The sequence below is a fragment of the Colletes gigas genome, unplaced genomic scaffold, assembly GCF_013123115.1.
Source record: "Colletes gigas isolate AHSC1104 unplaced genomic scaffold, ASM1312311v1 Colletes_gigas_Sc00012, whole genome shotgun sequence".
NCBI lineage: Eukaryota > Metazoa > Arthropoda > Insecta > Hymenoptera > Colletidae > Colletes > Colletes gigas.
Window position 1 is genome coordinate 8343249 of NW_025106641.1, and position 11414 is coordinate 8354662.

Consider the following 11414-nt stretch of genomic DNA (forward strand, 5'->3'; position numbering starts at 1 on the left):
AATGTGTGGTCGACAAACCACTTTTATTTTTGTTATTTGCTATTATACAATATATTAATTGATTTCTAATTATAAGTCAATAAGTGATATAACGAAATCTTAATTGATTGCATAAAACGATATAAAACGACAAGTCATCGCTGCTACGCATCCGTGACGTTGGATTCAAAGAAGAACTAAAAGTGTTATATAAATAATACGATAAACTAGATAAGTGTCACATAATCTATGTGATAAGCTAGATACTTGCCAGGGACCGTGTTAAACATGCGTTCATAATCTGTATTTGCATGATTTAAAAAACTTTGTAGCAACACGATTTAAAAATTATAACTTTCTCAATTTCACTTTTATAAAAACGTAAATATACTGAATAAAACTGCACTGTTATATTTTTATAAATGTATACTTTTTTGTAGACCACGACTTTGTCGAACCTGAGTCTGCAAAATTGTACATAAATAAAATTCAAGTCTTCTATTCAAAGAATTTTTATATCAAGAGAGAAAGACAGTTATGGAAGTGTTATTTTACGAAGCATCAAAAAGGTAGTCGTTGCTTTCGTTCAAAAACTCGAATTTGCTTTCCATAAATGAACAGTTTCGAGCGTAGGCTATTTAATTTTTGACGAACTTAAAAATTGAAGCAGAAAAGCTTCCGGGATAGTGTGTCTATAGACGTAACTAGAATAATACTTCTATCTTTACCAATTCTTTTTCTCTGCTCGAGCAAACAGCGAATTTTCCTCGAAAAGAGTCAAATTCTTCTTTAAAACGGTACCAAAATTTTCTAATTATCCTACTTTGTTCCATAAAGGTCTGTCAGTTATGAAAACTCTGGTCTTTCAAGCTACCTCAATATCACGAGCAGATATCCTTCTATTTTAAAAATATTTTTACGTCATAACAAACGTGATCGATTATATTTATTTGGAATAAATTCCTCGCAAGTGCTTATTTACCAGCCGAAAAAAAGTCTACCCCCCTCGACTGGGTTATCCAATACAGAAAGCAAGAGCACAGCGATAAAGTGACCAACTTTCTCGATTATCGACGCTCTAATCTTCATCCAGCTAAAGTATTTCATTGGAACACCGAGACATTGCTGTTTCATCATACAGAAAATGCACGTTTCGCATGTTGCTATCCAACAGACTATTTCATCTCCTTTTCGCTAAGCTGCTCGGACCCGATAGCCTTCGAGCGTGCTTCGTACGGGGGGTTTTCGTAACGCAGACTCGATCTATATACATACAGACAACGCTTGAACAGGTTTATTAACATGATTGATGGAGCGTATCTAAACGAGGCACGGAGTCAGCAGAATAAAGATCGCGAAACCGCGAACGCCCCCGTGCGCGCGAAACTTTCGCGACTTTCACATTCGCCTTGCATATCTTTTTTTTTTCCTTGCTTTTTTTTTCTTTCGTTCCCTCCCCGTGTGCACGCGATCCTAGCTGAATCACTTTCAGAATCAGCGCTTGCACGTTTACGCGTTACGTTAAAGTATTATACTTTCACGGGCGTCATTCAGGAAACCTCTTTACTTATTCAAAGGAGTTCCCTCGCAGGTATTTACGACAATGGATGCAAGGGAATTCACGCTGGTGCTTTACGGCTCGCGTAGCTTCTTCAAAAGGGAGAAAAATAGAAGTGGCGGGGAATCCGTTTCACCTAGTAAGGAACGAATAAGAAGCACAGCTGCGTACTTTTCTTAAAAATTCAAATGAAATACGATATGAGGTGTCACATGGAGATTGGCGAAGAACCATGGAAAGCTGACCGCGAAGAAATCATAATTTTGATCATATTCTAGTTTTGCGTGCCTCTGAATCTCTAATAGTAATGGTTTTTTCTATTTTTGAGAATCCATTTAAGACGATGTTTAATTTATATTAAATCGATCGACGAATCGTCTTGAGAAGATTGATAAAAACGATAATCGTATGTTTGCCTAACGATGAAACTATGCTAATGTTTGAGTACTTAGAAAATACCGCTTGGGAAACTTTCATCGGATTGGAAACTCTCTCGAAAATCACCGATGGTCATGAAAGTGTTGGTTACATGATTTTTAAGTCGAGTAAAAAAATATTTTTCACATTGGAGATAATAAATGTTTGATTTTCTTCTTTACTGACGCAGCTATAACTTCAATTCGTGGCTAATGAAACGCAAGCTAAACGGTATTGCCTCGAGTCTAATCGTCCCGAATTGCACGGATGATTTTCTTATCTAGTTTCCCAAACTATTTACGTATTATGCTCAATGGCCGTTGTCGATGTTCCTCGTTCACAGTGGCAAGACAAATACCGTTTACAGTGAAATTATTCTCAATTCGAGTTTGGAACTTAACCAGCGTTTGCGTATTAATCATGAATTCATTGGGATGTTGCATTCTAGTTTGGCTTACACGTTGCAGATTCCCGTAATCGTATTACGTTTAACGCACTGTTAAACTTACTTCACACTTCGGGGAATTGCAGTGTACTTTGTGAAACCGTATCAATGATACGGTAACTTCGTCAAACAAAAAGCTGGAACGAGACGCTTGAGAAAAACGATACGACGCGGCCGTTGCGGCGCTTCCCCTGGAATGCAATTATCTCGCTCGCGGCGCTACTGAAATAAGAAAAGATAGCGTACAAATGTTCGCGGGTTACGTAGATAAAAATAATTGGAAGAAACAGTTTTGCATTGAAATCGCGTTGGAATTTCGGCACCCGTTCTGAGTAAAAAAGAAGGAAGCAAATCGCGATTAAATGCAAAGAGAATTAATTTCGATGCTCGTAACGTCGCCCTATCGTCCGAGATATTTTAATAACAAGGCGTTTTTCCTGTAAACTCTTCTACGAATGAAAATACATTTTTACACGAACTCTCTGTAACAATATCTTTGCCAAATTCCTTCCCTTGCCAAGATTGCATACGGCGATTGCAAACGACAGAGACGGTTTGCCAAACAGAACCACCCATTCACGCTTCAACGAACACGCTTCCGACGTACACATACATTATAGAGGTTGGTGTCTTTTCTAACTTCATTCCCGCCAAAGTAAACACCTTGTCATTACGTTACAAATTTTTGAGTAACGATTGGTACTAAAAATGTCGGTTGAAAAATTGTCTTGTTATTCGCAAATGAAATCGTGTGATCCAGACGTGAAAGAACAAGACGCGATGTTTAATTCAATGCCGTTGATCGTCGCCGCGGAATGCAAAAAGTGGCGCCATTTCTTTCGGAAGAGTTAACGCGCAAAAGGGATCTCGTTGGATAAATAAAAAGCGAAAGAACGAGGAACGAGGGTCGTAGCTGAAAAAGGGTATAAAAATCGTCGATGTTCAAAAGATTCTTAATAGATATTACGGTAAATTACGGGTCAACACGGGCGCAAAAACGGAAATCAAGAGAACAAGCCATTCCATCAACACCGACTGATATATAACGGCGCGAAACTCAAATTAAATATCTCATAATGCCGGGCTCACGTGTTCTAGTATAGGTGGGGCTCATCTGTACGTGTATTTGGCCGCACTCGAGTCTCCTGGCTGCTCGCCAAACTTTGCAGACACGCCAGATTTAATGCCTAAAAAGGATCGTAAATTTATCTCATCGCGCGTTCGTCCCACATTTGGCTCCAAATTCGCGAAATAAATAGAATTTTCAAGGTTTATGGCGACCCGTGAAAGTCTTATAAATCTCGTCGCTGCGCCACCGTCTTCGTTACGGCGAATTTCTTCAAACCTTATCCGGGTATTCGCGTTTAGAGTCCCTTGAATGAAATTCTGGAGCCGGATCGTGATATTTTACGCAGAAATTCACGGCCATCTACCCCTCCTGAAAGATCTACGCGAATTACAGAGGAAGAAATAAACCGAGTCAAGAATGAAATAAAACATTTGAAGCCAACGACGATAGATTTCTTTAGAAACGATGTTCTTTTTCTAGAAATTGTTATCAAGAGTGTACCATCGATCAGTTCCAAGTTTAAAAGCGCAGCATCGTTCGATGGTACGAATATATATAATAGTTTTAAAAAATTCCTCGTGTTACGGTACACACGGGCGAAGGAGAAGAAAGTGTTGACCATTTTTTACAGCGGCGACATTAATCGCACCCCAAGGCGACCACTTTTCGTTGTTATTACGCCCTTGAGAAATTAACCATTCGAGAGCGATAGCACGAAGTGCAACGCGTTTTATTATGATTCATAACGGTCACCCGTTGGACTGATCCAGTATCCTTGAAATATCGCGTACACGTGCATGAGCAACGTCGATCTTCAATGTTCATAAGATAACACATAGAAAATACGTGTTTCTTGACAAATCTGTGCGCCGTTTGCTTCGATTGCGGGCAATTTCGTTCCTTCGAAATCTCCACCGTATCGAAAATTGAAACCCGAGAATATCAAAATATGCAGATCGCCCAAAATCGAACAGAAACTCGTTCTGCACAGTGTTGCTATGATCGAAAAATAGAAACTGTCTCTTGTAACGGAACAAAGTGGAATTCCCTAAGAAGCTTTCTTATAACAAAATAAACCAGCTTTTTGCACAAAACATTTAAGATACAAATTTTCAATTGCTCTTAGAGCGACCGATTCCTTTCATTTCTAAATACGCGACTGGGTATCTTAAGCCTCTGAAACGAGAACGTTGAAGCCTTATTACCTTGCATCGCGAGCCCTGCTAGCAAGAAATACCGGTAATCGTATAAAACTATTCGTTCCAACGACCCAAACCGCGAACACGAAACAACTTGATGCGCTAACGAGTAAACCTTCGTACAATGATAAAGTCTCTGCCACAGTTTTAACGATCCATCGAGTTTTGGTCTCCGAATGGGTGCACAGTCGCGTTCAATAATCCCAGTACGTACGCCTGAAATTCCCCAAAGATGCAATGAACATCGAGTGTACGGGGCCAAGCTACTTGAACAAGCTCGAACAGATCGCATTGAATTCGAAATGGGGAAAGCTGCGCCCCGATGCGCGCGACTACGCTTCGAATTCAATTTCGATTATTTAATACCGCGAAAACTCGGTGAATAACCAACGGCAGGAATAAGGGAACACCGGAACCGTGGAAACGGTACAACGACAATCGCATTGGCAGCTACAAGCCTTTTTGATCGAGTTTACAATTACGCGTCAGCCGTCCCACGTGGCGCATTATCGGAGCTTATAACGTATTGCCACGTATCGGCCGTTAACGCCGCGCTGGAGTCCGTTCATTAATAATAGAAACGTTATTAACGACCAGTCGTACCGGAAATATTGTCAGTAATTAGTACGCGGCCCGTGTTTTCGCGCGAATCACACTTCTTCACTGCTGATCGGGGTAATCAATGGAAACTGCGCACAATACGTTTGTACTTCAAAGCGGTTTTATTTAAAGGATTACATCCCCCATAGAGGTCGAGAGCCGGTAAAAGCTCGCGTTTTTTACGTGAAAATTATTCGCGCGTGGAAGCCCTGATAATTTCAGACCGAAACATTTACGTAATTTTGGTAAGCGTTAAGAGTATTGTTCTGAAAAGGGGTATTCAAAGTATCGGTGATGTTATAGGAATTCGTTTTGAAGATCATTTTCCAATCAAAACTGAACACACCAGAGTATGTCTAAACGTATCGAAGGATTTATAACTGTTCGTGGCTCAATTTTTCCAAGGATAAGTCGTAAACACTTTCCACGGGACATCGTTGAAATATCGAGCAATGTGTACTTAAGACCAGTTCATTAAAATTAACAATAATTGAAAGTTCGTGCAATTATCGAAACAATAACGTAGCGCCGTGTTTTTATCTCATCGGGGATCGACAGTTGCGCAAATGTAATTTCTACGGAGGGCAATACGTTCGTTGAATCAACTATATCGCTGTGGCTCGATCAAACAATTTACATTTCAATTAAACGGTTTTCGTTCGAGGGAAAAACGAATCGAGGCGGGCGAAAAGTGTAGGGTTGCCGAAAACGTGTCTGCCCGTGAACGTTTAAATCGACCTGGGCACATAGTAGACGCGCAATTATCAACCGCGCGTTATTAATTACAGTCCTGTAACGGCGGAGGAGGGAGGTGGGGGGTGGAAAAAAAAAGGGAGAGGGAAGAATGAGTCGCGCGAACGAGCTGCTAATTACGATTTTCGATCTGCCAGAAGTGAACGATAAAAAGAAAACAAGCGGGTACTAAAAGCCTCGGATCGATGGACAAGAGAGAAGGCGGGAGCACACAGAATGTGGGTAACCAATTTCGCGAAACAAATTTTAATTGCAATTACTTCGACGCTATCGCCGGCAGAGCGTGAATCTCTCTCGTTGCATTGTTCGGCGGTACACGTTGAAACACGGCGCGCCTCCTGGGAAAAAGGTGTCCACCCGATAATCAACGGGAACCGCCATTATTTATTGCACGTTCGTCGACATCGACTTGCACAAAAATCGAATTCGAAACGTATCGCGTAAAGGTCAGCCCCACCCCCGGGCAGTCGTACGGATTCATTCATGATTATCCACGGTCCACGAGCGTTTCAAGGTTCATAGTTCGCGCGGGAATGTAACGTACGGCTCAAGAATGTAAATAAATGCGCATAACTCCAGCATCTTGTAACTGAGCTGCGAGTAACCTCGAGTCTCAGAAGTGCAATCTTTGAAACACACGACGTGACATTTTATTTTACAACACCATTGTGTTAAAAGTGTTAAGTCTAATCGATGCAAGGAAAAGAATTTCGAATTAAGTATCCGAGCCATCGATGAATCCTGTGCCCCTGAATGTAGTATTTGGAAACAGCTGCCCTCTACAATTATGACAATAATGGTGATTTACGTGTTCTACGTGCCTGAACGATACAAGGATATATATTCCCCAAGATACACATTCTAGAGGATGATGTACGATCGCTGTGCATTTCTCCTTGCGTTTGAGAAGAGTATCCCTGAACTTTCTAAGCAAACCGATTAAACAAATTTTATGAAAACAGAACAGCGTAGTATCTTTCATTATCTAAAAGAGAAAGGAAGGCTGTTTTCCTATTGTATGTATCAGATCGTGGATGCGTATTTAAAATGAGATAGCAACGATCTCTATTGTTCCCCAACAATAGAAAACACCAGACGTAGAAAGCTTCTTAAATGCAAACGTGACCCTGGTCAAGATAAGTTAAGTTGCGCTCTCGTATGTGCATTATACGAGTAATTGCAACATGAAAACCCATATTATACGCACTGATTGCAGACGAAAGAAGTGTCTGATTGGGTACGTACATCGGATACTTCGAGAATCGCGTGGCGCGATGCATTACTCTACATCCTGAAATACCTTATTTCCAAAATAAGTTGGACCCGCAGTCTATCGCGTGAGACAAACGGACCGGGAATAATTAATACACCGAGGCAACCTCATGAATAAAAATGAGCCACGGTTCGTTAGACACGACATTAATACGTTCGCGCGGGAACGTTCATTGCCGCGCGAACCTAGGTATTATTGCTTTCTGTAATTTCGTGGTGTTTTAAGTAAAAACGCAAGCTCGTTCTTGAACGCGTCCTCCGCGATAACCAAATCATACGCGATAACAATACGTTCTGTAACGGGCAAACCGTTGTAATTAGATTCGAACCGAAGGAAACGATAAGTGGACAAAAATTGCGAAACGTTCGAGTATGCATTTCTATAGGTTTATGCAAATATAAACGCTCCCGAGTACGTACGATCGCGTTCGTGCGACGCTTTGCTTTCCATTTGCCCGTCAGTGCACCTAACGGTTTCCCTCAAAAAATCTACGTTCCTTTTGCAAACACGGTGCAACGTCTGAGAATTATTTGGTTGAACGGAACAAATATTTTACGAACAGCGGATCGTTTATTTCAAAGTCGTATTTCCCAAGGTTTGAAAATTTATATTATAAGAACATAGGTTAATGTTCACGATAAAAACTAGATAAATAAATAGACGACAAGTAAAACTAATATACAGCGATTAATGAATTAACAAACATCCTTGAGAAACTGCCCGTTTATTTTATCTCGTCAACTTATGTATAATTAGATGCGAAAATTACCTAAGAAATTGCATTTCTTAAACGTAGCTATACTTTTAAAAAAATAGTACAGTCATCGTGCGACATCAATACATGTATATATAGATAATAAATAACTAATACTTTAATCCAACTCCCTTTAAAGGAAAGTAGGTTACGCTTTACTCTTACACGTGAATGAAGAGTTCAAGAATATCTGATGTTATGTAACTAGCGAGATATTTAAAGGTAACCAAACGTCGATAAAGAGTAAAAGCGATTTGCTTGAACAACAGCGTAAATGTGAGCGATTTAATTTTATATTAGAACACAGTATAATTAATTATACATAATGTATGATACACGGTTATTAATCATAATAATTATCCAGTGTAATAGTAGACGATGCCGCGAAGGAATTAATTATATTCTCGTATGCTGGAATACATTATGAAAACTAAATATTGAGATCGATAAAGCCTGTATAACGTTAGTTCGTAAAAGCTGTTTATTATCTAAATATTTTTGGGTGTCCTTTAAGTAGATCACTAATATTTAATAGGTCGATAAGTTAATAAATATTTTCCTACTGCTACACCGCAATGTCGATATCCTTATACATATCGCGGTACCGTAACATCGATATATCGACATCGTCTGCACACGATATCTTGATATCGACATATCAATATCGTTATCGAGCATTATACCGATGTCACTATATCGAGCGTCCAATCTATTTTGATACGTTCCGCAAAACCTCGTCTTCGTTACGACTTCGAAATAAGAATAATTAATACTTTTCCACGTACTGCGGAGTCGCGTGTAATTCGCGAACTGGAGACAGAGCGGTGGACTTGGCAAGAAAAGTAGATTTACGACGCGTTTCCTTGAATCCCCTGATGTTCCGCGCGCGAGTAATAATAATGAAAAGTTACATAACAGAACCGGAAAGCTTGAGGAAGAAAGGGAAAGAGAAACGGTTAGTGATGAGGGTTCGTGACTGCATACGAGCTCCTATAGGTAACACTGACGCGTCGGAAAACCCAGCAGGAGATTGATGACCCCGTAAGTGAAAGGACCGAACCGGTGAAAAACGAGACACCGCGAGAATTCCTTCTCCAAGTCTGGCAAATAAGAAGAAAATACCCTGGCGTCCCGAAAAAAAAAACGTGGGAGAGTACTTAAGCGCAGGGATAATTACGGGCCGCTGATTTTAAGCACACCGATATTTTGCACAGTCAATTCTAGTTACGCACGGAAACCTGATGTCCTTTTAAATTAATTTCCCTTCGCGAGAACGCGTTGCTCCAAATGATTACAAAATCGCAATAAATGGTACAAGGTTATATTTTTTTATTTAACTATTCTAATCATTTAGACAGATGCTTCAGTCTATGAGAATATACAGAATGTCATGCAAAAGTAAACGAGACATGTAGAATAAAATTATTTTGTGTGACCTTCCGTTATCGACGAAAACAATTTTGTAAATCTGTACATGACTAATTGTAAGTATCCAGCAGAGCTTTGTGCGACGCATCGTGACATTTAAAAAATTTTAATTCAAGTTTTAATTACAGAATGAACACACCGTGAATTACAGTACACGCACAATGTAAACACACAAGATGTATTATTAAAAATTCAACTGTTTACACTGTTTGTAAACATTCATTCGTAAATTGATTTCGTGCGATGCAGTGTGCCAAATGAATTTAATTAATCACACTGACAATTATGAAATGTCCTTCGTTACTACACCGTGTCGTGGCGCGACTTACTCGCACGTACTAGTGAATGCAATTCGCGCCACGTGACAATTAAATCGTCTTGAATTTCACAGCTGCTCTAGCAAACATTACACAAAAGTATCAGTCACACACGTCTGTAAAAATAAACTGAAAACAATAAGATTTTCATAAAAGTAGTTTACAAAACAACATTGATTCTAATGCGTATGATCTAAGCAACAGTTTGTTTAACCTCTACTGGTATTGACAAAATGCGTGTACAAACACCTGGCGTAAATAAAGTAGATTTACTCACCGAGTTAAGTACGTCTCGCCAGGAACTGCAAACAAATCCCACATTCCGAGCCAGGCAGGTTCAGCGATCGTTTGATGTTACATAATTTTCTAACCTCAAAGCACGATAAAACCGGGTGAAAAAGTAAAATGACACGTTACGACGCGCGAGGGAAAAGCGGTCGACCGCGTTTCACCGTGAATCTCGGTCGAACTTCGCGATCTCGTTCTCGCGACCGAAAACGATATAATCGCGTTTGCACAGTACAGACATCGAGAGGGAAAATGACCGCGACGCGAAACTGGACCAATAATACGCGAAGGGCCTTTTAAAAGGAGCGAAAGAACGTTAAAGAAACCGAAGCCTGATGAAAGATTTAAATGCCACGGCAGCTGGAGCCTAGAAGGGTGTACCGTTGTGTGCGTCGTGCGTGAAAGTAGTCGCCCCCTCGGTCGTTCCGATTTAAAGGGCCCGGTATAGAATATAGTTCCACTCGCGTTTCACCCGTGCACGGAATGCAACATCACACGCGTTGACACGCTTCGAACATATCACACGGTTAGCACCGATATCTCACGCACGACCCCGTTTGGCGTCTGTGTGCATCGACGCTTCCCAGACGCCGACGAATTCGACGCGGCGCTATCAAAAGAAACGAAAACAGAAAGTTGACAGGCCGGGTATGCAGCTGGCACGCAGCTGATGCACGGCACTCGGCGAACACAGGCTCGTGACACCTGACGTCACGACGACAATGCACGGACACGTTCCATGCGTGTCAGCCAGCCGAAAAACGCGTGGGTGACGTTCCCCTTAATGTACGGGAAGAAATCAAACGGCCCGATCGAAAGGCACCAATGTTACGCCACTGTGTTGCGCTGGAACGGCACGATAGTGTTTCGTTTCCCTCCCTTCCTCTCTCTCCCTCTCGTCCACCGTTCTGACATTTGTTTACTAGCCCGTGCTCGACCACTCTACGCTGGTTCGCGCGTAATTGTCAATGCGCACGTACGTTCTGTCAAGCTGCATCGTCGCACGGAACGGCTGTCAGCTTACAAGGACGATTCGTTCGACGGATCGAAGCATTCGATCACCGGCAAAACAGACCCTTTAATTCGCGTACGAAACAAACCACCGCGCACAGCATCCACATTCCACCATAGGGAATCTGCGACCGCGCAACCGCCGGGATCAAATCACATCCGCCGGCGAAAGTAGTGCCGCGCTCCGCCGAAACCGCGAATCAGATGAACGGCTAAGGGACGGCTGCGCGCCCAGTTACCGAACTAGTTTACAACGAGCGTTTGATACGCGTTCCAAGTACTTGATTTCTAACAAAATTGTGGTGCAAATAAACGTATATCAA

General features: G+C 41.2%; 1 protein-coding gene across 2 annotated transcripts in view; it reads right to left on the minus strand.

The window, feature by feature from the left end:
- Positions 1-10330, minus strand: part of LOC122399109 — a 605244-nt gene extending 594914 nt beyond the window's left edge. For both annotated transcript variants that reach the window (XM_043399523.1, XM_043399528.1), the window contains exon 1: positions 10070-10330. The gene's annotated coding sequence lies outside the window, so the exon portion shown is untranslated. The remainder of the gene's footprint in view (positions 1-10069) is intronic.
- Between the last annotated feature and the right edge of the window lie 1084 nt (positions 10331-11414).